Here is a 26,358-nt window from a genome sequence, read left to right as displayed (position 1 = left end):
TAAGCCCCAACTAAAAAGTTGTGGGATTCTGTGTTTGGGGTTCACAGATTTAAAAACGTATCCCCATTATACACACACAAAAGTTAAGCCCCAACTAAAAAGTTGTGGGATTCTGTGTTTGGGGTTCACAGATTTAAAAACGTATCCCCATTATACACACACAAAAGTTAAGCCCCAACTAAAAAGTTGTGGGATTCTGTGTTTGGGGTTCACAGATTTAAAAACGTATCCCCATTATACACACACAAAAGTTAAGCCCCAACTAAAAAGTTGTGGGATTCTGTGTTTGGGGTTCACAGATTTAAAAACGTATCCCCATTATACACACACAAAAGTTAAGCCCCAACTAAAAAGTTGTGGGATTCTGTGTTTGGGGTTCACAGATTTAAAAACGTATCCCCATTATACACACACAAAAGTTAAGCCCCAACTAAAAAGTTGTGGGATTCTGTGTTTGGGGTTCACAGATTTAAAAACGTATCCCCATTATACACACACAAAAGTTAAGCCCCAACTAAAAAGTTGTGGGATTCTGTGTTTGGGGTTCACAGATTTAAAAACGTATCCCCATTATACACACACAAAAGTTAAGCCCCAACTAAAAAGTTGTGGGATTCTGTGTTTGGGGTTCACAGATTTAAAAACGTATCCCCATTACATTTTATTTATTTATTTATTATTTTCAAGGGTATTTTCTGCTTACTTGTGTTTTTTGTAATTCTTGTGAGTAAAATGAACCCAAGATTTCTTCTCCATTTAAATCATATAATTTGTAGGTCCAAGGGACTGTATCCATTACATCAATGATTTTAAATAATTCACGAGTCCATTTTTGTGTATAACCTTTCTCAAAATGACTTTTCCATTTGTATATTCTTACAATATCACCAACTTTAAACTTGGGCTTTCTCAAATTAATCTCCTTTTCATATTCTAATTTTGTAAATGTTTCTGATGGTTTTGATTGTGTTGATGAATGAACTGTATTATTGTAATTATCTACAATATCCTGAATTAAATACACCCATTTTTGAGAACCGAGTTGTGTGAATTTTTTATATAATTTCTCTTTTAAAGTACGATTAAAACGCTCAATAACAACTGCCTTTCCTTCATTAAAGGTGCTGTATAATTTAATACCCTTCCCCTTAAGAAATTTCATGAATATTTTGTTATAGAACTCTGTTCCCTCATCAGTCCATAACTTCTTTGGTTTCCTTTTATCCCGATCAAATATTAGCTTAAAGGCTAACATTAAAGTATCACCCCTTTTATTTTTTAAAGGGACAACCCAGGCAAATCTACTCCTCAAATCAATAACGGTTAAAGCATACCTGTATCCCCTGTCATTATTCAATTCAATTAAATCAGCGGACCATATGTGGTCAGTGTATTTAGAATAAACCTTCCTTCTTTTAAACTTTGTGATTATAGGTTTGTGTAATTCTTCAGCCAAAAGCTCCTCAGTCTTGATGACATCATTAGAGCCTAATAGTTTTTTGAGGAATAACCAAGACCAAGTTTCAATTTAGCATTTATCAAATTTCTCACAATAAACCTATCAACTTTCTCTCTCAACGTTGGATTTTGTATCAAAGACAAATTATACAACATTTCGCTGTCGGCTTTATGTTTTTCAGTCAACGTAGTGGTTTTCCCATAAGCAATATCATGCTTCATACACACTTCGTCAACCCTATTTGTAGGTTTAGACCAAGGTTTAGGATTGTCAGCCTCATCTAATCTTTTATCCAAGTTTGTTCCTGGACCACAGAAAGAATACCCTGGAAGGTGTAATTCCCCTGGAATTCCAGTTGTTGTAAATTTACTTCCTGACAGAAACTTTTGTATGTCTCCTCCTCTTTTAGGAGAGATGAATTGGCACTTTTTAGAGCCACATACTTGACATATTCCTTTTTGATAAACTCTATTATTTTTAGCTTTAACATAAGAGATATTTTTAGATTTAGTTTTCTTTTTACATTTGAGACAATAACTCATATTTATTTATCAGAAAAATTCCGACAGAGTATCAAAACCTTTTTGGTTTTCAACATATACATTTCAATCTTTATTTTTAAAACATAAAGAATCCTAAGGAATGCCTTCACTCTCTCCTCCATTTATTTACAAATAAAAACTAACTAAAGTCAATGACACCAACATCATCAATCACATAATCTTTTCCTTCTTCTTCTTCTTCTTCTTCACCACTTTCTCGTTTAAATCTCCTCCCTGAAATTGAAGACATTGACGTTCTTATTTTTGAAACCATTATCTTCATAAGAGTTGTTAATTCTTTAATTTCCTCTTCGGTGCGTTGAGATTGATTTATTTGCTTTAATACACTCAATCTTTTATGAATCTCAATGATTTCCATCTTTTTATATTTTTCCTCCCTCTCTCTTTGCTCCCTCTCCTCCTCCTCCATTTTCTCCCTCTCCTCCTTCTCCTTTTTCTCCCTTTTCTCCCTTTCCTCCTTCTCCCTTTTCTCCCTTTCCTCCTTCTCCTCCTTTTTCTCCCTCTCCTCCTTCTCCTCCCTCTCCCTTTCCTCCTTCTCCTTTTTCTCTCTTTCCTCCTTCTCTTCTTCAACTCCTTCCTCATCCCTTGCTACCCTTGAGTTTGAACCCCAAAGAATATTATACATATACTCATCTGGATTTTGAGATATTCTTGTATCTATAATTATTTTTCTCATAATAGGATACCAATAAGATTTGTTGACGATTTCTAAAAGAGTTTTATATTTCATAACTTTGAGAAGTTCATTTTTATTTAATATTTTAAACAAGTCTCTATTTGTGGGTTTAACAATATCAGTATAAGGCCAGTTTTTAATGACAAAATTCCCATGTATATGCTCCAAATCATAAGGTATGTAATACCGAGCACCCTTTTCTTGTAGGTATCCTTGAATACAAAAATTATAATTCTCTTGTAGTCTTCTTCCTGCCATTTATGTATCAGAAATATATGTGAGATTAATATTATGACAGGTAATACCACCCCATCTTCCCACTACCAAATCGGTTTGTATTCCTCGGCTTTCTATCCTTATCTCATTACCTTCCTTCTTTGTCATGCGAACCATCGCTATACTATCATATATTTTTCTTTTCTTAAAATCACGTATTTGTTGTTTACTAATTGTACTTCCACATAAATCCTTATCCTCACCAAGTGGATAATATTCTTCTTTACGAGACTGATTTAAACCATGTAGGTCTTCTATGTTTATTGAAAAAGACCAATTATACCCTAAATCAGGCATATCATACCCCCATTTATTAATTCGCATATTAACTAAATGTCCTTCTTTATAAAATTCAATTGTAAGCAGGTAGTTAAATTCAATGAGGAAAGGTGTATGGTCAGTATAACCAGGTGTTGTGGTTGTAAATTTTACTTCTTTCACAAAACGTGCTGTTTTCTTTAAAAATATATATTGTGATAAATCACTTAATCTAATTAAGTCATTCGCATCTGTAGGGTTTGGATAATTGATTAATTTATAAGTATTCTTCATATTAATATTTTTACTTACACTATATTTTTGTCGTTCAGCCTGTGCCTTTGTATAATAATTTGATAAATCAATATCCTGAGAGGATTTTCCAAAGATAGAACCATCTTTTCCAACATAAGTCATTTATATTAGATTAAAAATGATATCATAAAAATTTTCATTATTGTTGAGTTGAAATAATACATATAAACATAATTGACCACAACATTTAGAATTAATTTCTTGAACTTGAAATGTTTGATAAACACCATTCTGTAAGAATTGTATTACTTCAACAGGTGGTGGCATACCATAACTATCAAAATAATATTTATCCTGACTATTATGAATACAAACCCAATGAGAACCATTCTGTGTGTCTAAATTCATAATAATATTCTTTGTATTCTTATTTATATGTATTAATTCATCTCTCATACAGATTACCACATTATCAATTTTTAGTGTTTTACAATACTTGGCTAGTTCTATATTTGACGTTGTATTCTTTCCAAATTGTTTAAACCATTTATCCATTTATTTATGAGAAAGATACAATCCATTACCCCGTTTAGTTAGTTTAACACCCGCTTGAGCGATAGAGGAAAGCATATCACCAACCAACAATCTAGCTTTATCAGGTAGACTTTCAAGTTTTTGAGCAAAATCTACAATTACACCACTTCCACTAATTTGTTTCTCCAACTCCTTGTTATGTCTTTCCAATTCTTTTTGAGCTTTTAGTTGTGCCTTCCTTTCGTTAGCAGTTTTTACCGCTGCTGAAATACCACCAGTCAATGCTCCCGCCGCACTTAAACCAGCAAATAAAGGAATTAGAAACGGGAGAAATCCTCCTCTTGACTCGTCTATTGAATATTTCTTTAACATAGGTTTCGTCATTTTAATTTTAAGTGATCCAACATCATTTAGTGTTTTTACTTGTGTGTGTGTGAGTAAAACATCAATTCTTACAGCTCCTTTTCTTTGAATTGTATTAACATTAATAATACAAGGCTTTTGATTTTGAATACAAGATGTTAATTTATTAAGATTGATTTGATTAACATATACCCCTACCATTTATTTATGAGAAAAAACCTATGTGATATTAATCATAACACCATTATCTGTATTAATCTGTAATTCTGTTTCCTCCAAAAGCAAACAATATGCATTAACCTCTTCATTCTCCCCTCTTTCAATGTATAGAGAAGTATCCACTCGATTAGACTTTATAGTTTCCTTTTGAGAACTCAGGTCAATTGCGTAGATTGTATATAAACCTTTAAATGCAACCATATCCAAAATAGGATCATTATTACCATTACTTTCACACACCTTTTGGTAGGACTTGTAGGCTTCCGCATAATCATTTTTTTCCCAATCAATTTCCAATCTATCTCGCGGATAAAATGTGCCATCAAGAGAAACCCGAAGTTGTTTCACCTTAGCATTATCACTCAGGGCATTATTCTTATTAGTACCGTCCTCTCCATCTGGTTTTTTAAAAATGAGCCAGAGGTATCGTGGCTTTCCTTGAAGAACACCCAAATTCCAAGTGTAGGTAGTGTGTTCCAGTTTAACGTGTTGACATCTTCTTTTAAGGTATGATACATTTAGCGGTTTCTTTGAGTTAAGTCTTCTATTTAACATCTCTTCCGTTTTAAGATTAGGAGTATATTCACTGATATACCAACACAAATCATTAATAACAAATTTATTATTTTCTCCAAAAGCATTTTCATCCCCAAAAAGCAATCTATTTACATTATCATTCCTTTGTAGTTGAAATCTAATTTTAAGCCCATACAAAACTTTATCATAATCACAAAATCCAAATATACCTTTCAGAGGTACTGCTACGGTAAAACTATTCTCAGCTTTTGCGTCATCATTATACATTGACTTCCTTTGACTATAACCAGGGTCTGCGTTTGTACCCGTTGACATATCAGGAATAAAACCTTCAACAGCTCCCTTACCCATTCTATCACTAAACGAATATAGTGTAAATTTCATCATTTCAGATGTAGCAGAGACATAATCAACCGCTTCAACCTCTTGTGTTCCAATATACAGGCGGACACTGTCAAACATTTTCCAGAAGAAATCATTTACGAGTGTAGCATTAGTATTATTCGCAGCCTTAGTGAATTTAAATTTACACAGCAAGAAACTATCAGCTATATTCAAGTAAGTTTGTTGATTATTTATTTCAAAACTTTTTGTTCCGTTTGAATTCCAGTCTGTTCCTGTTATAGCATTTACCTTAAAATAGTCTTCCTTTTTAGTGGAGTTTGAAATGATAATCGTATCATCCAAATCATAGATACTATCAATCGCTTCCATACTTGTATTTATATAGCATTAAAATTGTTGAAACCCTGACCCAAGTATTTTAATGATTTTTTGTCGTTCTTGTGAAGATAGTTGAGTTTTACCTTTTTTTATTTCTTTGATTGCTTGTAATTTATGAGACTCCTTTTGAGCATCTTTTATACTCTTTATAGCACCCGCAACGGAGCCCACGGCAGAAGCAGTTGAACCAATTAGGTCTTTATGTTTAAGGATGGTTGAACCAATACCCATTAGAGTATCAATTATCCCATCTCCTTTATTTCGAAATTGATGACCTACACCTCGTTGTCTCTTAGGTTTATAGTATCCTCTACCCACATACCTTGTATAGTCTGGTGAAAGGAACATGCCCTCCCCTGTAATTATTTTATATTTTCCCAACTCGTGTTTTCTCACAATAACCATTATTTATTTATTGAAAAACTTCACGTAGGTGAATTCTGATGGATATAATTTCATCATTAAAGGATATCATACGATTATCTTGGTCGGTTATCCTAAAATTTACTCTGTATATGGTTTTTCCTGACACAGGTAAATAGACAAGATTTTTTGGTTCCATATTAAATTTATAACCAATCGGGGTTGAGTATGCACTGAATGAAAATATTGTATTTGTTCTTATTCCATCGTTATAAGCACCATCAATCAAATCACAATGAATTAATACTGAATTTATACCGGAGGATATTTGGATAACATTATCACTGTAAAACGTCCCGTTATTTTCAATCTTTTTTGAAGAGAAACCCAATAGCTCTCTAAACGAATTTTCAATCGTGAAATCAACTTTATAATTATTTTTAAGTTTAATAGTTGATTTTGAAGTGTGTTTTTGAATATCTATTACAATATTTTTTGGTTCATCACCTTTTTCTTTCATAAGGCGAGAGACTTCTGAAGATATTTGAGAAATCTCGTAAGCTCCAGGTGAAACGGTTATAGTTTTATATCCACTTCCTGGATTATAACTAAACTTGTTGTTTTTCTCTGTGATATTAAACAAGGTATTATAAGTTTCCATCGACAATAAAGATGCCTCATATGAGGTAAGGGGGTCAAGTTGTAGTGGGTAAGGGAATGAAGCTGTGTAATCGCTCGTTGTGAAATTAAAACTAAGAATTGTGCTTCTCATCTTATTTAATATCTAATAAAATATCTTTGTATTGACATTTATTAATTATTTTCATATTCATCAACTGATCTAAAATGGCTGAGGATTCATTAAAACAATTGTTGTTTCCAGCCTTCTTACTACCTAACAACAATAATAGCCTATTAACTAATTGTGATGGGTCATTTGGAAGAAAACTAACACCCGAACCAAGCTTACTTAAAGCATCAATAATATGTTTCTCCTTCTCATTCTTCTTACTTTTACCAGCAACAGAAACTCCATAATCAAGTGCATTTAACAACTCAATATATACCCTATCTTCCTCTCTTTCCATATCAAGTGGTTCCTCAAAATATTTTGAACCGCTGAATCCGGGGTTTGTTAGAAGAAACATTAATCTTGGAGTTAATTTAACATTTGGTTGAGTAGAACTCAAGAACATCAATTCATCATTAAATATCAATACCTTTTCTTCCACAAGATGAAACACTGCTGGTTCTTCTGTTGGAATGAGACCTGCTCTGGTTTTTGAACCCGCCGAATATTCATTGTTTTGAAGAGCTTCCACAACATAATTAGGGGGTTGATTTACCTCCTCAAGTTTCCGAAATAATCCCTCGTCATCATATTCTAATTCACCAAGTTCTTGTTTTGTTATCTGACTAAAATCTTTGAGCATTTGAAGTTTTTTCGGAGTAAATTCTACTGTGGGAACTGTAGGTGAGTGTTGAGTTTTCAAAAGTGGTTTAAAGAATTTCTCTTGTTTTCTTTCAAAGGCTTCTTCACCAGTTAGTTTCTGTCTCCGTTTCTTCTTTATCTCTTCCTGTTGTTTAACAACTTTTGAAACTAATTGTTGATGTTCCTTAAACTTTCTTTCTCTTTCTTCAGTATTCATTTTCTGTATTTATTTATTGAAAAATATCATTTAGTATCTCATCTTGTTTCACAACAATATATTTATATTTTCCAATCGTGTGTTTCATATAATTTTCAAATTCTTTTTTACTACATAACGTAGAGCAATTATCTCTCCAAAAATTATTTACATCTATTGAATTTAACTTAAATAAAATAAAAGTATTGGCATTGTTTCTTATTGAGCGTCGAGGGAGTTGAAAATATGATTGACTAAGATATATACAATTACAAGAAGAATGTCTCCCTCTTGTATAGTAGCTATCCATTACTGTTTGGTTTCTCTCATTAACACAATCATCAAAGATGACGAGGTTCTTTTTTGATTTATCTAAATCTTGAGGTGAAGGTATATCATCCGTATTATCACTGAGAATACAAGTTATGGGTTTCGATTTTGATTTCTGTGTATCACAAAATAATTGTATTATATCTTCAATATTATAATCATTCAGTTTGTTTTGAAGTTTAAATAAACCGATAATGTCTTCCTTTTTAAGACCTGCATTAAAACCCTGTGAGAGTAGTTGATACTCGGGTTGAAAACTTGACTTTGTAAAAATTATTAAATTATCATAATCTAAAAAATTAGGACCAAGGAGCATCTTTAAAAGTAAACAGGTTTTCCCACATCCGCTTGAACCAACTATTAGACATCTCAATGAATTTGGAATGTTTTTATGGTTATTAAATTTTATCTTATTTTCCCAAACGGGTAAAAAATCATTCATTTATATATTTGGAAAACAAGTCATCCAACTTTTTTTGAGCTATTTTAGAAACTCTATATTTTATCCTGAGTTCTGGTTTAATTTCAAAATAATTCATTATTTTATTTATGTAGTATCTTGTATTAACATTTCCATTAAAATTATTTTGAATAATAAATATCATTAAACCCTTATACATTTCCTCAATACAAAGAGTCTCTTTCCTTGTAAGAAATGGTGTATTATCACCATAATGCTTAACATTCATCTCTCTTATTAATCTTGTAAAGTAATTCATTTTTGGTTCTAATTTAAAAGAGTTATATGTTTTTTTATATTTCTTATTATCATTAATTAGAATATAATCACAGAATAAACATTGTTTATATGAATCCTCATCATTAAGCCCCACTCTATCACAAGCCGGACAATTCTCTAATTTATCATATGGAGAGTCTGGAAATTCTAAATATCCTTCAGAACTTATCATATTTATGTGGTAAATTTTTACTTAAACTAAACGCAAGTTTATTCATTAATAAATACAATGTTTCAAAGCACAAAAGACAAATTTCAATCAATCTCTACTTCGGTGGAAGATATAGAAAAATATGTCAAAGATGTTAAATTGAACAAAGATAAATATGGAAATTTTTGGGTAAAACCAGTTATGGAAAATAACATGAGCCCCTCTATTTCATTTAAAGGAAGAGCTCTAACTATACCTGGAAAGACATCCATTAAAGTAAATCTAACAAAAGTTTCTCCTCTACTCCTGGCAATTTATTCAAAGCTTGAAAAAGTGATTGACCACGATACTTTGAAAAAGAATGATAAGACCATTAATAATTCTAGAGGAGACATTTGTATTTTCTTTAATAATCCAAAGGGTGTAGATCTAAGTAAAATGAATGATGTTAATATTTCTGGTGAAATGTCATTTCGTTCTATGATAGTTAGAGATTATTTAAAGATAACTTTTGATATAAAAATTGTAGAGATTGAATCTGTTAATGAAAGAAAGTATATAGATATTGATGGGAATATTTTTCTTGCTAATTAAATATGAGTCAATACAGCAGTGAAGATTTTACTATTTCATTGAACTCGGACGATAGTGATGATAGTATTTCATTGAACTTGGATGATGGTGATGATAGTATTTCATTGAACACAGATGATAGTTATGATAATAATAGTTTGTGCTCAAATGATAGTTATGAGAGTAGCTTTATTGATGACTCTGAGTATGATTCTGAGTATTCATGTGATAGTTATGACTTAGATGATTCTGAGTGAAAAAGTGTTTTAGTTTAAGCACAGTGATATATATAAAACGGAGCTGTAAAGCTCAAAAGTGTTTTATTTTAAGCACAGTGATATATATAAAACACCACGTTTTCTCACGCTATAAATATGGTTTATTGTGATACTTGCGAGAAGGAAGTAAAATATTATAAACAACATATTCTCACCGCAAAACATACATACAACATTTTAAACAAACTTTCCCCTCTTCCACCTGAAACAAAACACTGTTCTACATGTAATAAAAATATCCTCAAGAAAGGCTTCAAAATACATCTTAAAACAAATCTACATTTATCAAATTTTATCACAACTAAAAACTCTGATGGAGCATTCAAAGGACATATTAAAATAAGAGTCTTTAACTTCAAACCTCCTGAACCAGAGTCTATAGTTGATGCTGTAGAAATAGTTAAACCTGCTGTTCAAACGTTGATTGAAAAAACACTAAAGGAAATGAAACCACTTAAATTTTATATGGGAGTAAAATTAGAAATGACAAAGGATGAAGGAGTTATAGATGCACCATACATGAGAACTGAGCCACACTTTATATCTTCATATCAAGATTTTAAAACATCAGGAGTCTATGATGAACTTATTAAACAAGAGCAAGATGTGGATAATTCAATCGTAGGAAGTGGATTCAATATAGGAAAAATTATTTACATAGACATTCATATTCTTAAATCAGATCCTCTAAAAGCTTCTTCTTACATTGATTTACCCAGTGTTATCAAAAATAGAAAAGCAGTTATCAATATCAAAAATAAAGACAATAAATGTTTTCTCTGGTCTATTTTAGCACACTTACATCCTCCACATTTTCATGATGAAAGAGTATCTCATTATAAAAAATATGAGAATACATTAAATACGAAAGATCTAAAGTTTCCGATGACTTTAAATGATATTCCTAAATTTGAAAAGATGAATAATTTATCAGTTAATGTTTATGGTCTAACAGAAACAAACAACATTCAGGTTTTAAAGCTTTCTGACAATTGTAAACAAACTCATATTAATCTTCTATATTTTAATTCAGACGAAAATTCACATTATACATACATCAAAGATATTGCTAAATTAATAAAACCACAAGTCTGTAAGAGAACAAATAAAATATATATTTGTTTGCGTTGTCTTAACTTCTTCAATTCACAAGAAAGATTAGATAAACATTCAAATTATTGTGGCGAACATAAATCAACGGTAATCAATATGCCTAAAGAAGGCTCAAAGATCACATTCAAAGATGAAAATAAAAAGATCAAACATCCATTTGTTATATATGCTGATTTTGAAAGTATTTTAGAAAAAATTGATACTGCTTCTCAAGATCCAAAAGAATCATACACAAATAAATATCAAAAACATACTCCTTGTGGTTTTTGTTATTATATCAAATCATCCGTTGGTGATAAATATAACAAGTTAGAGATGTATAGAGGCTCAAATACCCCAGAGGAGTTTGTGAAACGACTAGAAAAAGACTGTGTTCGATTAACCAAGATAATGAGAGAAACCAATAAACCAATGTCCTTAACAAGTAAAGAAAAAAGGGAATTTATAAAAAACAATGTCTGTCATATTTGTGAGGAGAAAATTGGTAAAGGTCTAAAGGTTAGAGACCATTGTCATCTCACTGGTAAATATAGAGGTCCGGCTCATCAAAGTTGTAATATTAATTATCAACTCCCCTCTTTCATTCCTGTCTTTCTTCATAACAACGCTCATTATGATACACATCTATTTATCAAGGAACTCTCAAAGACTTCTGGAAGTATCTCAGCAATTCCAAACACGGATCAGAAATACATTTCATTCACAAAAACAATTCACACATCTCCTATTACTCATATCAGATTTCTTGATACATTTAAATTCATGGCAAGTCCATTGGTTAACTTGGTTCAAAATCTAAAAGAGTTTCCATGTCTTTCAGAGTATTTTTTAGATAAAGATTTTCTAACACAAAAGGGAATTTACCCCTATGACTATATGGACTCATTTGAGAGATTCAATGAAACACAACTTCCTTCAAAAGAAAATTTCTATAACAAATTAAATAATAGTCATATATCTGATAAAGATTATGTACACGCACAAAATGTTTGGGAAAAATATAACATCAAGAATCTTGGCGAGTATCACGATTTGTATCTCAAAACTGATGTGCTTTTATTGGCCGATGTATTTGAAGCCTTTAGATCTGTTTGTCGCACTGGATATGGATTGGATCCTGCTCACTACTACACAGCACCTGGATTGGCCTGGAGTGCGATGTTGAAAATGACAAAACAAGATTTGGATTTGATAACCGATGTTGATATGCTTTTGATGATTGAAAAGGCAAAAAGAGGTGGAATTTCACAAGTCTGCTCGAGTAGATACGCAAAAGCAAATAACAAATATCTTCCAAATTATGATCCAACGAAAGAGAGTTCTTACTTGATGTACTATGACGCGAACAACCTGTATGGCTGGGCAATGTCTCAGGCTCTTCCTTATGGAAAACTTAGATGGGTAAAGGAAAAAGACTACAAAAACGTTTTACAAGATGTATGTATCTCTACACAAAAAGAATTGGATGAAGAAAAAGTTGGTTATTATTTTGAAATTGATTTAAAATATCCAGAGGAACTCCATAACCTACACAAAGATCTCCCATTTGCTTGTGAGAAAGAAAGTCCAAAGAAAGAATGGTTGAGTGATTATCAACGATCGTTTGATATAGGTGAATCAACAGAAAAATTACTTACTACATTATATAACAAGAAAAATTATGTTCTACACCAAAGAAATTTGCGACAATATTTATCAAAAGGTCTAAGAGTAGAGAAGATCCATAGGGTTCTAAAGTTCAATCAAAGTCATTGGTTAAAGGGGTACATTGATTTTAATACACAAAGAAGAACAGAGTCAAAAACAGATTTTGAGAAAGACTTTTATAAATTGATGAATAATGCGGTCTTTGGTAAGACTATGGAGAATGTGAGGAAAAGACAAAATATCAGACTATCAACATCTTGGGAACAAGCATCAAAATTAATTAATAGACCGAGTTTTACTCGAGCTGAGGTCTTTACTGAGAACTTTTGTGCGATCCATTTGATTAAAGAGAGTATTGAAATGAACAAACCTATTTATATTGGAACAACAATTCTTGATTTATCAAAGTCATTAATGTATGATTACTTTTATAATAACTTGAGGAAGAAATATCAAAATGATGTTAATCTACTTTATATGGATACAGATAGTTTTATTTTGAAAATTAATACCAACGATGTTTATTCAGACATGAAAAGAGACATTAATATCTATGACACGAGTAATTACAGTCCAGAGAGTGAGTTGTTCTCTTCTAAAAATAAAAAGGTGATTGGAAAGTTCAAGGATGAATTAGGAGGAAATGTTATGAGTGAATTTGTGGGATTGAGGTCAAAGGCTTATGCTTATAAATACATTGTGAATAACGTTGAAAAGACTGATAAGAAGTTAAAAGGTGTAAAGAAAAATGTTATTAAAGAAACAATAAACTTTAAGGATTATTATAACTGTTTAACAACAAAGAAAGAAGAGTTTAGAAAGATTAATGGAATAAGAAGTTATAAACATCAATTATATTCAGAAGAGATAAATAAGAAAGCATTGGGGGCTTTTGATGATAAGAGGTTTATTTTAGAAAATGGAATTGATAGTCTCCCTTATGGTTATATAAGTATATAAGTGATAAGATATATATATATAAGTGATAAGATATATATAAGTGATAAGATATACATAAGTGATAAGATATATATAAGTGATAAGATATATATAAGTGATAAGTTAAAAAGGGGGGGGGGGGGTTGGGGATTTTAACGGGCTACCGCCGCCTTTTTTACTATTATATAAATGATAGAACCAAGTATCAACCAGACTAAAGAGTGGAGGTGTAATCAACCTTGGTATATAAATGGAAAACATAATGAATGTGAAAAATATCAAATAGGTATAATTGAAAAGGCAACTGGTAAAAAAGTTCACAAAACAAATAAGAGAATTAATTTAAATACCGGTGAATTGGGTAAAAAAGATGGAAATATTTTTGAGTGGACGGAAAACTTTGATGGTTGTCAGGAAAATATATACTTTAATTTAAAAATGGTATGTGGCACTGGAGGCGCTCAAATAAGAACATTGAGGGAGGTTTACCATTTTATCTTAGCTCAGTTAAAATATCTTAATAAAGAACCAAACTCAAACATATTTTTTGTTAATGTATTAGACGGTGAGGAGAGTTGTAGGAGAATTAAATTATTTCCCACACATAAACAAATATTTGTAGGGTCGTTGTTTGAGTGGGTTATATTCACCAGATGATATTAAGAGTAAAAGGTTAAAAGGTCCATAAGGTCAGAAGGATCACAGGTGTTTAAGTGGTCTAATGAATAAGGATAACATGTCAAAAGGTTAGAAGGTTCGTAAAGAACAGGGTGAGAGAAATAGAGGTCTTTAGGGTCAATATGGAAGTGAATGGGTCAAAGATTAATCTGCCAGATGATATGTAGAAGAAGGATGATAGGTCTATAAGAGAAAACAAATATTTGTAGTGTTTGAGTGGTCTAATGAACAACATTAAGGATAGGTACTACAGACAAAAGGTTCATAAAGATGAGGGTGGGAGAAATAGAGGTGTTTATGATTTTTGAAAAAGACAAGGGGGTAAATGACATTAGATAGGGATTTCCCATGTTAAACGGAGGTGTCCCAGAAGCAACATTATTACACTACTACCAGCACACAGACAGAGCTGGGGGAGCAACGCCAGAGAGGAGTCGGTAGAAGACAGAAAGACCACCAACCTGCCTGTGGTGAGTAAGTGGAAGGCCCTCACAATCAGCTTCATCGCGGAAGATTCCAATGATTCTGAAATCTTTGGTTTCAACCGTGTGAAGCCGAGCTTGGTGTGAGGTAGGAGCACCAGCCCAGAGGGGGAGAGCAGTATTTCATTGAGCTGCCGATGAAAGCTTTGTATGTGGTGAGGAGCTCAGAGGTAACCAGAAAGGACTTTGCAAGACGGAGGATTCCCAGACGGCGACTGGCTTTGGGGCCAGCTTGGAAATGTGGTTTTCCCAGGAAAGATCATAGCAGATAGTGAGACTCAAAAGCTTGAGTGACAGAACTTTTTCAAGAGGATTGTTCAGAAAGTAGATGGGAGGGTTGTCCAGACGGTATTTTTGGAGAGACAAAGTGAAATTTGTCAGGATTGAAGGACATGTTCTGCTTGTTTGACCAGTTTGAGACATTGTCCACGTCTGCAGAGAGTGAAGAGGCTGCTGCTTGCCGATCAGACATTTCATATATGGAGTGGCAGAGAGTGGAGTCATCATCAAAGAGATAGAGAGGATTTTCTCGAGAGTCAGAGAGATCATTAATGAAGACCAGAAAAAGCACAGGTTCTTGAGCGTTTTCTATCGATATTATCATGGAATGTGCTCTGAGGGTCTTTCATAGGTTGTTCCCCCTGCGCATATTTTCAGTCGCTCTACACGTTTGGCAGTTTTTTCCCATTCATACACTGTATCTGTCCCGAGCTGTAAGACTATGAGGCATTCTTCTACTTTTTCCCCCGTACTGCATCACTCTGGAACAGTTTACCTGCATCTTGCTTTCCTCTCCACCCCAACCTACCTCAATTCAAGAGGAATGTCAATAGATTCCTCCTTTCTGTCTAATATCAACACTTTTCTTCCCCCCACCTCGAGTGGCCATGTCGGCTTTGTGATGGGCAAAATCCCATAAAAAATATATATTCGCAACATTTGGTGTCAGGAATCTTTACGTGAAAAGTATGGCATACCTCAACTTGCGCTAGTTTCAAAAGTTCCTGTGCTGATGATCTTTTGACCTTCCAAATCGCATTTACTTTTGGCAACCGATGCAGTACATGATGTAGCATAAGGATTGTGAAAAGAATGCTGTGTAACGGTTTTTAAACTCCATCTTTTTAATTTCCTTTTCTGTAAAAGTGCTCTAATAACAGATTGGTTCACATGGACCGGGAACATGCGGGATCAGAGATTCGGGAAGAAAGAACATCAACATCTGGTGGAAATTGAGTCCTTCGGATGCAAAGCTCGAGATGATCTTTTCGGACCGACGGGCACAATAACGCATTCCAAGAATGAACTTTAAGTTAAGAATGAAAATAACGACACACCGGCACGGGGAAGACGGATCAGCCAAAGGTGATGCACCCAGGAGTTAGAGCCAGTGTTTTCTCTTCTTGCGGCATCCCGTGCACCTTGGCGGAGGAGAAAAGCCACAGACGAAGAGAAAAGCTGAACACTGGTGCTCTCTTACATTTTCCCCTCTCAAAGTAGTCAGCTTACCAGAGTCATTTGAGTCCATCAACATACCGTGATGCTCCAGAGTATATTTAAAAGGGCCAGCAACACAAAGACATCAGAATGCTATGGTGGCCATGGAAGGCAGCCCGGCGAAAGTGAAACTAACAAGCTCTACAAATGAGGCGCCTTTTACCTTAGCTCAGTGGAGCAACCAGCCGCGACTGCGTCCTAATTTACCCGGTGGAAAAACGTCACTCAGGTTCACGGTTTGTTCCTTAGATGTGTTTTGCATGCTCCTCCGACAATTCTTTCCTTTCCTTTGGTGCCCCCCCCCCCCCCAATCTCCTTTTAAAAGAGATTTCAGCCTTTTGTTTAAACTGTCCACAGATTTTCAGGAAAGGCAAAAGTCTTTCTGATGGTTGGTTCACCTTGAAAATGACCTGTTTTATAAATGAAATGCCAATCATTCAATGTGAGTTATTGCACTCAAAGTGTGACATCATTGAAAGAGACATAGCAGTATATTCGGTTAAAATTCATATCGGTCTTGAATATTTTTGAAATTGATGGAGTTTCACATAATGCTCGACAGGAATTGGCAGTTGAACATTGCATTACCAAAAGTTTTTATCCAGCAAAAAAACACCTTGTACCAAATGCTAGAAACCTGGTATTGGCTTAGCGGTTGAGGTGACTGGCTTGAGATCTTAGGGTCCTGAGGTTGAGCCCCTGTGAGCCGTTGAATGAACAACAGGTTGGTTGACTCAGCCTGTCATCCTTCTGGGTTAGACAAAATGAGTACCGGATGACCAATTATCGAGAGGCATTTCATCAGCGGCGGCCGTGCCCCCAGAAAATGATGCAAGCAGCAGTGTGAGGCTGCACACGAACCACCACCATCAAATTCTGGTAGATATCAGGTGTAACATTACATCATTCCTCCTCCAAAGCAATTTCAAGTTCAGCGATGCATTAGGGTCTGTTGAATCTGGACCTCAGGAGCTTTATTGACAACCGGCAATGGTTCGATCGGTTTGAGTCGAGGCTCTGAGCTACAATGATTTATTTTATCAACTGAAGGTCGCCAAAGTCCGGGTCTCTCTCTGTTTTATCCTTCAACCTGGCTGTTGGTGTCTCCCATCTCTATCTCCATACTATTTATTTTGTTTTGTTGCGTCCTCGTTCGTTCAGTGTTCTATCTCTTCCATGACCATGGACTCTATAGAAAAGAAAAAAAAGTATGCTAACTGCTGTGGAAGGAAAAATAAAGCTGACGTTTCGTAACATAGGCCATTAAATCTATCCGAAGCTGCTTATTGGCCACACAATGAAGGGCTAACACCCAAAATGTCAGCCTAAAGCACGATGCTGCGCGCGCTAATGCTTACGCAAGGAGCAAGCGGACAACGCGGTTCATAAAAGAGTCTTTATTGAAAGTACTCAAACTGCAGCACTAAGCTGCTCAGGGCTGCGCGCCCCGTGTATATCGTGAGGCCACACCTCTCTCCCTGGCGTAGCCCATCCCCACTTGGTGTGCGGGGTGATGTCACCACGTCAGTGCTTTCGTGTCCGCCACACGCGCCCCCCCAGAATCCCCGCGCACCTGAAGGGTCAGTTTGCGGGGCAAACGGATGACCCGGCCGAAGCGTCCCCTGGCGACTGGCGGCGTCTGGGATGCAGGGATGCCATCTGGGATGCCTCCGGCTGCAGGACCGGGGGGCGGCGTGGTGGCGGGGCTGGGCGGTGCCGGGGGTCCACCCGCAGGGGGGCGGCCCCGACGCGGGGGTCGGGCCACTGGCGGTGGATGGTCCACGTCGAGGTGGGCCGGCTTGAGGCGGTCTACAGAAACGCGGTCAGGAGTACCGCCGATGTCCAGGGTGAAGTGCTTCGCCCCGGTCTCCAGCACGCGGAAAGGCCCGTCGTACGGGGGCCGCAGTGGTGTCCAGTGGGCATCATGGCGGATGAAGACGTACTCCGCCGTGCGAAGCTCCGGGGCGACGTGCGTCGGTGGGTGCCCGTGGCATGCCGTTGGCACCGAGGCGAACCTCTGGGCGGTCTCTTGCAGAGCGGAGCGCTGCTGTGCCGCGGACCATGGTGCCGTGGAGTCGGGGAGGAACTCGCCCGGCACCCGCAGCGGTTGCCCGAAGACCAACTCCGCCGCGGATGCGCGCAGGTCCTCCTTGGGCACCGTCCGGAGGCCCAGCAGGACCCAGGGGAGCCTGTCGACCCAGCCGCCGTCGCGGAGGGTGGCCCGGAGCGCGGCCTTCAATGAGCGGTGAAATCGCTCACACAGGCCATTAGCCTGGGGGTGGTAGGCCGTGGTTCGGTGCAGCCAGACCCCGAGCCCCTGCGCGACCGCCCCCCAGAGCTCCGAGGTGAACTGGGGGCCGCGGTCGGACGAGATGTCTGAGGGAGCGCCGAACCGGGCGACCCAGGTGGCGATGAAAGCCTGCGCGACATCCGCCGCCGTCGTCGACGCCAAGGGCACGGCCTCCGGCCACCGGGTGGTGCGGTCCACCATGGTGAGGACGTGGGTGAAACCCCGCGAGGGGGGCAGAGGTCCCACCAGGTCCACGTGGACGTGGTCAAACCGGCGTTCCGGCACCGTGAACGGGGCCAACGGGGCCTGGGTGTGCCGGTACACCTTGGCGCGCTGGCACGCGAGGCACGTCCTAGCCCAGCCGCGGACGGCCTTCCGGAGGCCATGCCAGACGAACTTGTCGGCGATCAACCTTTGGGAGGCCCTCGTGCCCGGGTGGGACAGGCCGTGGATGGCGTCAAACACCTGGCGCTGCCAGCCCGCGGGAACGATGGGGCGAGGACGCCCGAGGGAGACGTCGCACAAGAGGGCTGCGCCCACGCCGTCGAATGGCACCTCGGTGACGCGGAGGCCCGTGACGGCAGTCCGCAAGGCCTGGACGTCGGGGTCAGCGGCCTGGTCCGCTGCCATCCGGGCATAGTCGATGCCGAGGTGGACTGCGTGGGCGACGGGCCGGGAAAGGCAATCTGCCACCGGGTTGTCCTTCCCCACGACGTGCCGGATGTCCGTCGTGTACTCGGACACGGCTGAGAGGTGACGCTGCTGCCGGGCCGACCACGGCTCGGTGACCTTGCCCATCGCGAAGATCAGCGGCTTGTGGTCGACGAAGGCCGTGAACGCACGGCCCTCGAGCAGATGGCTGAAGTGCCTGACCGCCAAGTGAAGCCCGAGCAACTCGCGGTCGAAGGTACTGTAACGGCGTTCGGGCGGGCGAAGCTGCCGGCTAAAGAACGCCAGCGGTTGCCAAGCTCCACGCACCCATTGCTCGTGCACCGCACCCACCGCGTAGTCCGAGGCGTCGGTGGTGAGGGCGATCGGTGCATCGGGTGCCGGGTGCGCGAGCATGGTGGCGTTAGCCAAGGCAAGCTTCGCGCCCGTGAACGCCGTGTCCATCTGCTCGGTCCAGGTAACGTCGCCTTTGCCCGGCTTACCTCGGAGAGCTTCGTGCAGGGGGCGCAGGAGCTGGGCGATACGGGGCAGGAACCGATGGTAAAAGTTCACCATGCCCAGGAACTCCTGCAGCCCTCTGATCGTGCGGGGGTGCGGAAACCCCTTTACCGCCTCCACCTTGGCCGGCAGGGGGACGGCTCCGTGCCTGGTGACACGGTGCCCCAGAAAATCGATTACGGCGGCGCCGAACCGGCACTTTGCGGGGTTCACAATCAGGCCATGCTGGCCCAGGCGTTCGAAGAACGTGCAGAGGTGGCGTAGGTGCTCTTCGCGGGATGCGCTGGCGCCGAGGATATCATCCAGGTAGACGTAGACAAAATCCAAGTCGCGCAGGACGCTGTCCATCAGTCGCTGGAATGCCTGAGCCGCATTCTTCAGACCGAAGGGCATCCGCAGGAACTCGAAGAGTCCGAATGGCGTGATGACCGCCGTCTCCCGGGACGTCCTCCGGCCTGACGGGGACCTGATGGTAGCCGCGTATGAGGTCCACCTTCGAGAAGAAGGACATGCCCGCCAAACGGGCGGAAAAGTCCTGAATGTGGGGGACGGGGTAGCGGTCAGGAGTGGTGGCGTCATTGAGACGGCGATAGTCCCCGCACGGTCGCCATCCCCCGCCGAGCTTCGGCACGATGTGCAGCGGCGACGCCCAAGCGCTCTCTGAGCGCCGAACGATGCCGAGTCGCTCCAGGGTAGCGAACCCCGCTTTTGCCACCGCCAGCTTCGTCGGCTGGAGGCGGCGTGCCCGGGCGTAGACCGGTGGCCCGACGGTGGGGATGTGATGGGCCACCCCGTGCTTGACGGCCCCCGCCGAGAAGGTGGGCCGCGTGAGGGCCGGGAAGCCGGCGAGGAGGCGGGGGAATGCGTCCGCTGCCGGAAGCGTACAGATCAACGTGGCCGGAACCGAACCGTTCGGCAAGCCGCTTGGCAAGCCGCTCGTTGAGCTGCTCGACGAGCTGGGCAGCGCACAAGCGAGCAAGCTGAACATCTCGGCCTGGACAAGCCGTCTGCGCTTTACGTCGACCAGGAGCCCATTAGCGCACAGGAAGTCCGCGCCAAGCAGTGCCATGGGCACGTCGGCGGTGACGAACGTCCATCGGAAAACCTGCCCTCCGAACCGCAGAGAGAGGCAGCGTTTTCCATACGTACGGATGGGCGTCCCGTTCGCGGCAAGCAGCGCGGGGCCCCCGCCCGCGGCGTGCTTGTCTGACGTACCGGCGGGAACGACACTCACCTGCGTTCCCGTGTCGCACAGGTAACGGCGCCCGGATAAGGTGTCCGTTATGAACAGCAGGCTGCTCGAACGGCCGGCGCTCATCGCCACTATTGAGCGCCGGCCCGGGCGTTTCCCGACCTGTTGAAGGAGCATGGCGGATGACATTGCCGAGCCTCGTGGCCAAACTTGTCGTGGAACCAGCACCAGGTGGTGGAGCTGGAGGAGTGTGGCTGGCTCCGCCAGGCCGGTGGAGTTGGCGGTTTTCCCCGCGGTGGCGGTTTTCGCCGCGGCGGTGGGCGGGGCGTGGCGGCGGTCACGGGGGGCATATCAGCATGCTGCGTATGCTGTGTAAGCTGATGCTGTGGATCAGCATCATCAGCAGCATCAGCCTCGAGGTCCGTGACGGCCACACCGACTCTCGCCCGCGTATCCGAAGCCGCGAAGTACCTGTCCGCCTTGGCTGCCAATGCTTGGGGTTCCGTTAGCCCGGTCCCGGCCAACGCGAGGCGAACCTGCGCTGGAAGTTGGCGACGGAAAAGCGCCCGGAATAGGGAACCGGGGGCTTCGTCGCCCAACAGTGACAGCATATGGTCCATTCGGACCGACGGGCGCGTGTCGCCGAGCTCGGTGAGATCCAGGAGGCGGTCGGCCTGTGCGTCGTCCGTGAGGCTGAACGTGGCTAGGAGTAGCCGCTTGAGTGCCTCGTACTTGTGGCCGTCCGGTGGGTGGCGAAGGACGGACACAACTCGAGCGGCCGTGCCGGGCCTGAGGGAGGCGACGACGTGGCAGTAGAGCGTGTCGTCGCCGGGGGAGGCGCCGAAGCTGAAATTGATCTTCGGCTTGAACGAACCAGACTTCGGCCTGGGCCTCCCAAAATTCGGGAAGTTATATCGCCATTGCCTTGTCGTTTGCCATTGCAATGGCGTCGTGTTCGGAAGGATCGCTACGGCAGATCCAACGTCGAGGTCACCATATAAAGCGCGATGCTGCGCGCGCTAATGCTTACGCAAGGAGCAAGCGGACAACGCGGTTCATAAGAGAGTCTTTATTGAAAGTACTCAAACTGCAGCACTAAGCTGCTCAGGGCTGCGCGCCCCGTGTATATCGTGAGGCCACGCCTCTCTCCCTGGCGTGGCCCATCCCCACTTGGTGTGCGGGGTGATGTCACCACGTCAGTGCTTTCGTGTCCGCCACAAGCCTAACCTACCTTTGTCACACAACAGTTAAACACACCTTTCGCAACTGTCAGTTGATAATTTTTAGTTTGGGTTGTCTGCTGACTTGCCTTAGCAGAGTATCTCTGAGCTTGATAATTACTTCCGGCCAAGGAAGTAATGCATTCACTCGTGTCCGTCTGTGTGTGTGTGTGTGTGTGTGTGTGTGTGTGTGTGTGTGTGTGTGTGTGTGTGTGTGTGTGTGTGTGTGTGTGTGTGTGTGTGTGTGTGTGTGCATGTGTGTGTGTGTGAACAAAATATCTGGAAAAGTTCTGAACGGATTTGGATGAAAGTTGGTGGGATGGTTTCCCTTGAAATAAGGAAGAATTGTTTAGTTTTTGGTGAAGCTCAGGATATTATTCCCGATCCAGGAATTTTTTGAAGGATGAAGATAGGGCTCATTTTTTTTTTTACATTATCTTCTATATATTCTATATTTAACATTGTGATATGAAAATAGTTTTCATATTTGTTGTAAATGTAGTTTAAACTCGTGGTTATGCGTTAGAGCGGTGTATTTTTTTTGGCAGCATCGTCTTCAATGTTCATTTTTTCTAATAAAGACATATTCTGTCATTTTAAAACCACCAAAGTGTGTATTAGGTTTCCCCGTTTCATAAAATGTATCGTTTGATATGTATAATGCTTTAAAACTGATTATTTTTATTTTTTTATTTTTTTACCTCAGAAGAGATATCAACATTTAGCTCAGCGAATGTCATTCGCGGTGTCAGTATTTGATGAACTTATAAAGACTTAGCTCCAGATTTGGCAATGGCTGAGGTATATTAACAAACGAATAAAACAGATTTGGCAAAATTTCAACTTTTTTTTTAAAAGATCGCATATTCACCCAGGGTTGTGAGAGGCTGAAGAAGAAGAAACCTCGCATGGGCTTCCCAGACCAAATAAATAATTCTGGTTCTGGCTCTGCGATTTTCAGGTTTATTACTCCCACCAGGGAGTAACGCATTCGATCGTGTCCGTCCGTGTGTGTGTGTGTTCGTTTGTTCGTGTGTTTGTGTGTTTGTGAACAAGATATTTGTAAAAGTTTTGAACGTTTTCGGATGAAAGTTGGTGGGATGATTGCCCTTGGGATAAGGAAGAATTGATTAGTTTTTGGTGAAGCTCAGGATATTATTCTGGATCCAGGAATTTTTTTTGGAAATTTTTTTGGGAAAGATTTTTTCTGCTTTACCGCATTAAAGCTTTTATTCTTATTCTTAAATGATGTTTTTCTCCTATAATTCCGAGATATATCAAAATAAATTCTCTGACAGTTAGGGCCTACTTTCTTTTTCATTTATAGTTTTGGGGAGAGGGGATGTTAAACAAAACGTATTATTCCAACTAAACCCCGGCGGGAGTATGCGCTCTACTGAGTGGCGTTCTAGTTTGGTTTGGGTTATCTGCAGACCTGCCTTAGCAGAGGATCTCTGAGCTTGATAATTTTTTGGTTTGAGTTATCTGCCGACTTGCCTTGACAGACAGAGTACCATATGTCTCAGCTTGATAATTATTTACTTTGAATTGTCTGCAGACTTGCCGTGACAGACAGAGTACCATATGTCTGAGCTTGATAATTATTTAGTTTGAATTGTCTGCAGACTTGCCTTGACAGATAGAGTACCATATGTCTCAGCTTGATAATTATTTAGTTTGAATTGTCTGCCGACTTGCCTTGACAGACAGAGTACCATATGTCTCAGCTTGATAATTATTTAGTTTGAATTGTCTGCAGACTTGCCTTGACAGATAGAGTACCATATGTCTGAGCTTGATAATTATTTAGTTTGAATTGTCTGCAGACTTGCCGTGACAGACAGAGTACCATATGTCTGAGCTTGATATTTTTTTAGTTTGAATTGTCTGCTGACTTGCCTTAGCAGAGTATCTCTGAGCTTGATTTTTTTTGGTTTGAGTTATCTGCTGATTCCTCTTGGATTCGGAAGAGGTTCAGAGAGCGGTATTCAGGATTGCAAAGAAGATAGTGAAAGAGAGGTGTGATGTGATGGGGGTGAGTTGCTTGAAGGATGAAGTGGGACAAATCGTTGTGGACACAGATGGAATTAAAGGAAGATGGAAAAGATATATGGAAATGCTGTTGAATACAGAGAATGAATGGGATGGCAACATAGAGAGTAACCCAGTTTTAGGACCGGCAGAGAAGATAACTGAGAAGGAAGTTGAGGAAGCGATAAAAGCAATGAAGAGTAGACAAGCGGGAGGGCCGACGGGAGTTGTGGGAGATATGTTGAAGGCAGCAGGAAGTTGGGGTGTGAAGAGCATGACAGAGATCTGTAATCTGGTGGTGAAAGAAGGCCGCATTCCAGTGGATTGGGAACTGAGTACCCTCGTCCCTCTATACAAGGGGAAAGGTGACCCTCTGGAGTGTGGCTCGTACCGAGCGATAAAGTTATTGGAGCACGGAATGAAGGTATTGGAAAGGGTGTTGGAGAGGAGGATAAGGAAGAAGGTGAAGATCGACGAAATGCAGTTTGGATTTATGCCAGGAAGAGGAACGACAGACGTGCTCTTTATTGTGAGGCAGTTGCAGAAGAAGTACATGGAGAGGAGGAAGAGGTTGTTTCTTGGGTTTGTTGATCTGGACAAAGCATTCGATAGGGTTCAACGTGTAGTAGTGATATGGGCATTGAGGAAGTTAGGAGTGGAGGAATGGTTGATCAGAGTAGTGATGGCAATGTACAAAAGAGCGCGCACTGCTGTAAGGACGAAGGACGGGAACAGTGGTGAGTTTGAGGTTGAGGTGGGAGTGCATCAGGGGTCAGTACTAAGTCCACTACTATTTGTAGCTGTGATGGAGGTGCTGGCTCGGAACGTAAAGGAGGGTTTACCGTGAGAGTTGTATGCAGATGATCTGGTGTTGATTGCAGAAAGAATGGATGGACTGAAGGAGAAGATGAACAAGTGGAAGGAATGTATGGAGACAAAAGGTCTGAAGGTGAATATCGGAAAGACTAAGGTGATGGCAAGTGGTAAAGCATGTGGTGAGGTGGAAAGAACTGGGAAGTGGCCATGTGCTCTGTGCAGGAAGGGTGTCGGAGTGAACTCCATTCAATGTACAATGTGCGCTGAGTGGTTTCCTCAAAAATGTAGTGGTCTGAGAGGGTCATTAACCAGTGTGGCAGCTACATTCAAATGTAAGGTGTGCACAGAGGGAGCTGCAGATGGAGGAAATGTTGAGTTGGATCTTGGAGACGGCGTGAAGCTGGAAGGTGTGAAAACATTTTGCTACCTCGGAGACATGCTGAATGGAGAAGGTGGATCAGACTCGGCAACGGTTGCTCGAGTGAGATGTGCATGGAAGAAGTTTCGGGAACTGAGTGGCGTGCTGATGAGGAGGGGAGTGTCGTTGAAGCTGAAGGGAAAGGTGTATGCTGCATGTGTGAGAAGTGTTATGATTTATGGGAGCGAGACATGGGTAATGAACGTAGAGCAGCAACGAAGGCTGGAAAGGGTGGAAATGCGAATGGTTCGGTGGATGTGCAGAGTATCGTTGAGAGAGAGGAAGACAAATGATGAATTGCGAAAGATGATGGGAATAGAGCCTGTGATGGATGCTGTGAAGAGGAACAGGTTGAGATGGTTTGGTCATGTGTTGAGGAAGGATGAAAGTGACTGGTTGAGAAGAGTGATGGAAATGAATGTAGAAGGAAGTAGAGGACGGGGAAGACCGAGAAAGACTTGGCTAAAGATGGTGGAAGAAGAAATACGGGCAAGGGGGTTAACAAGGAGAGATGCAGAAAATAGGGCAAGATGGAGAAGATTGTCATGGGGACCGTAAGGCTAACCCCCGCTCTAGCAGGGAAAATGGCCTTAAAATGCATGTTGTTGTGTTGTTGTCTGCAGACTTGCCTTGACAGAGTACCACATCTCTGAGCTTGATAATTTTTTAATTTGAGTTTTCTGCTGACTTGTCTTGACAGACAGAGTACCATATATCTGATCTTGACCCCTCAGATTATGAACATTATCCTTGGACGTGCACAGCAGTTATGTCCGGCAGCAAGGTGTATGTCCGGCAGAAAGGTGTATGTCCGGCAGTTAGATTAAGGAACCTGAATGTTGCATCCCATTAAAGTTGGTAGTGTAGTATTGTCTAAGCGTTTCAACAAGACACCTTTACAAAGCAAACACTGCTTCGCAGTGTGAGAATAATATGTAAGATA

At 40.7% G+C, this 26,358-nt stretch overlaps 1 protein-coding gene across 1 annotated transcript in view; it reads left to right on the top strand.

Annotated features, from left to right (window-relative positions):
• Window positions 1-26,358, top strand: part of LOC144891667 (uncharacterized) — an 89,646-nt gene that overhangs the window by 2,034 nt on the left and 61,254 nt on the right. The gene's annotated exons all lie outside the window — the stretch shown is intronic.

The sequence above is a fragment of the Myxine glutinosa genome, chromosome 4 (assembly GCF_964187855.1).
Source record: "Myxine glutinosa chromosome 4, kmMyxGlut1.1, whole genome shotgun sequence".
In the NCBI taxonomy this organism is placed as follows: domain Eukaryota; kingdom Metazoa; phylum Chordata; class Myxini; order Myxiniformes; family Myxinidae; genus Myxine; species Myxine glutinosa.
This window is presented reverse-complemented; position numbering and strand designations above follow the sequence as displayed.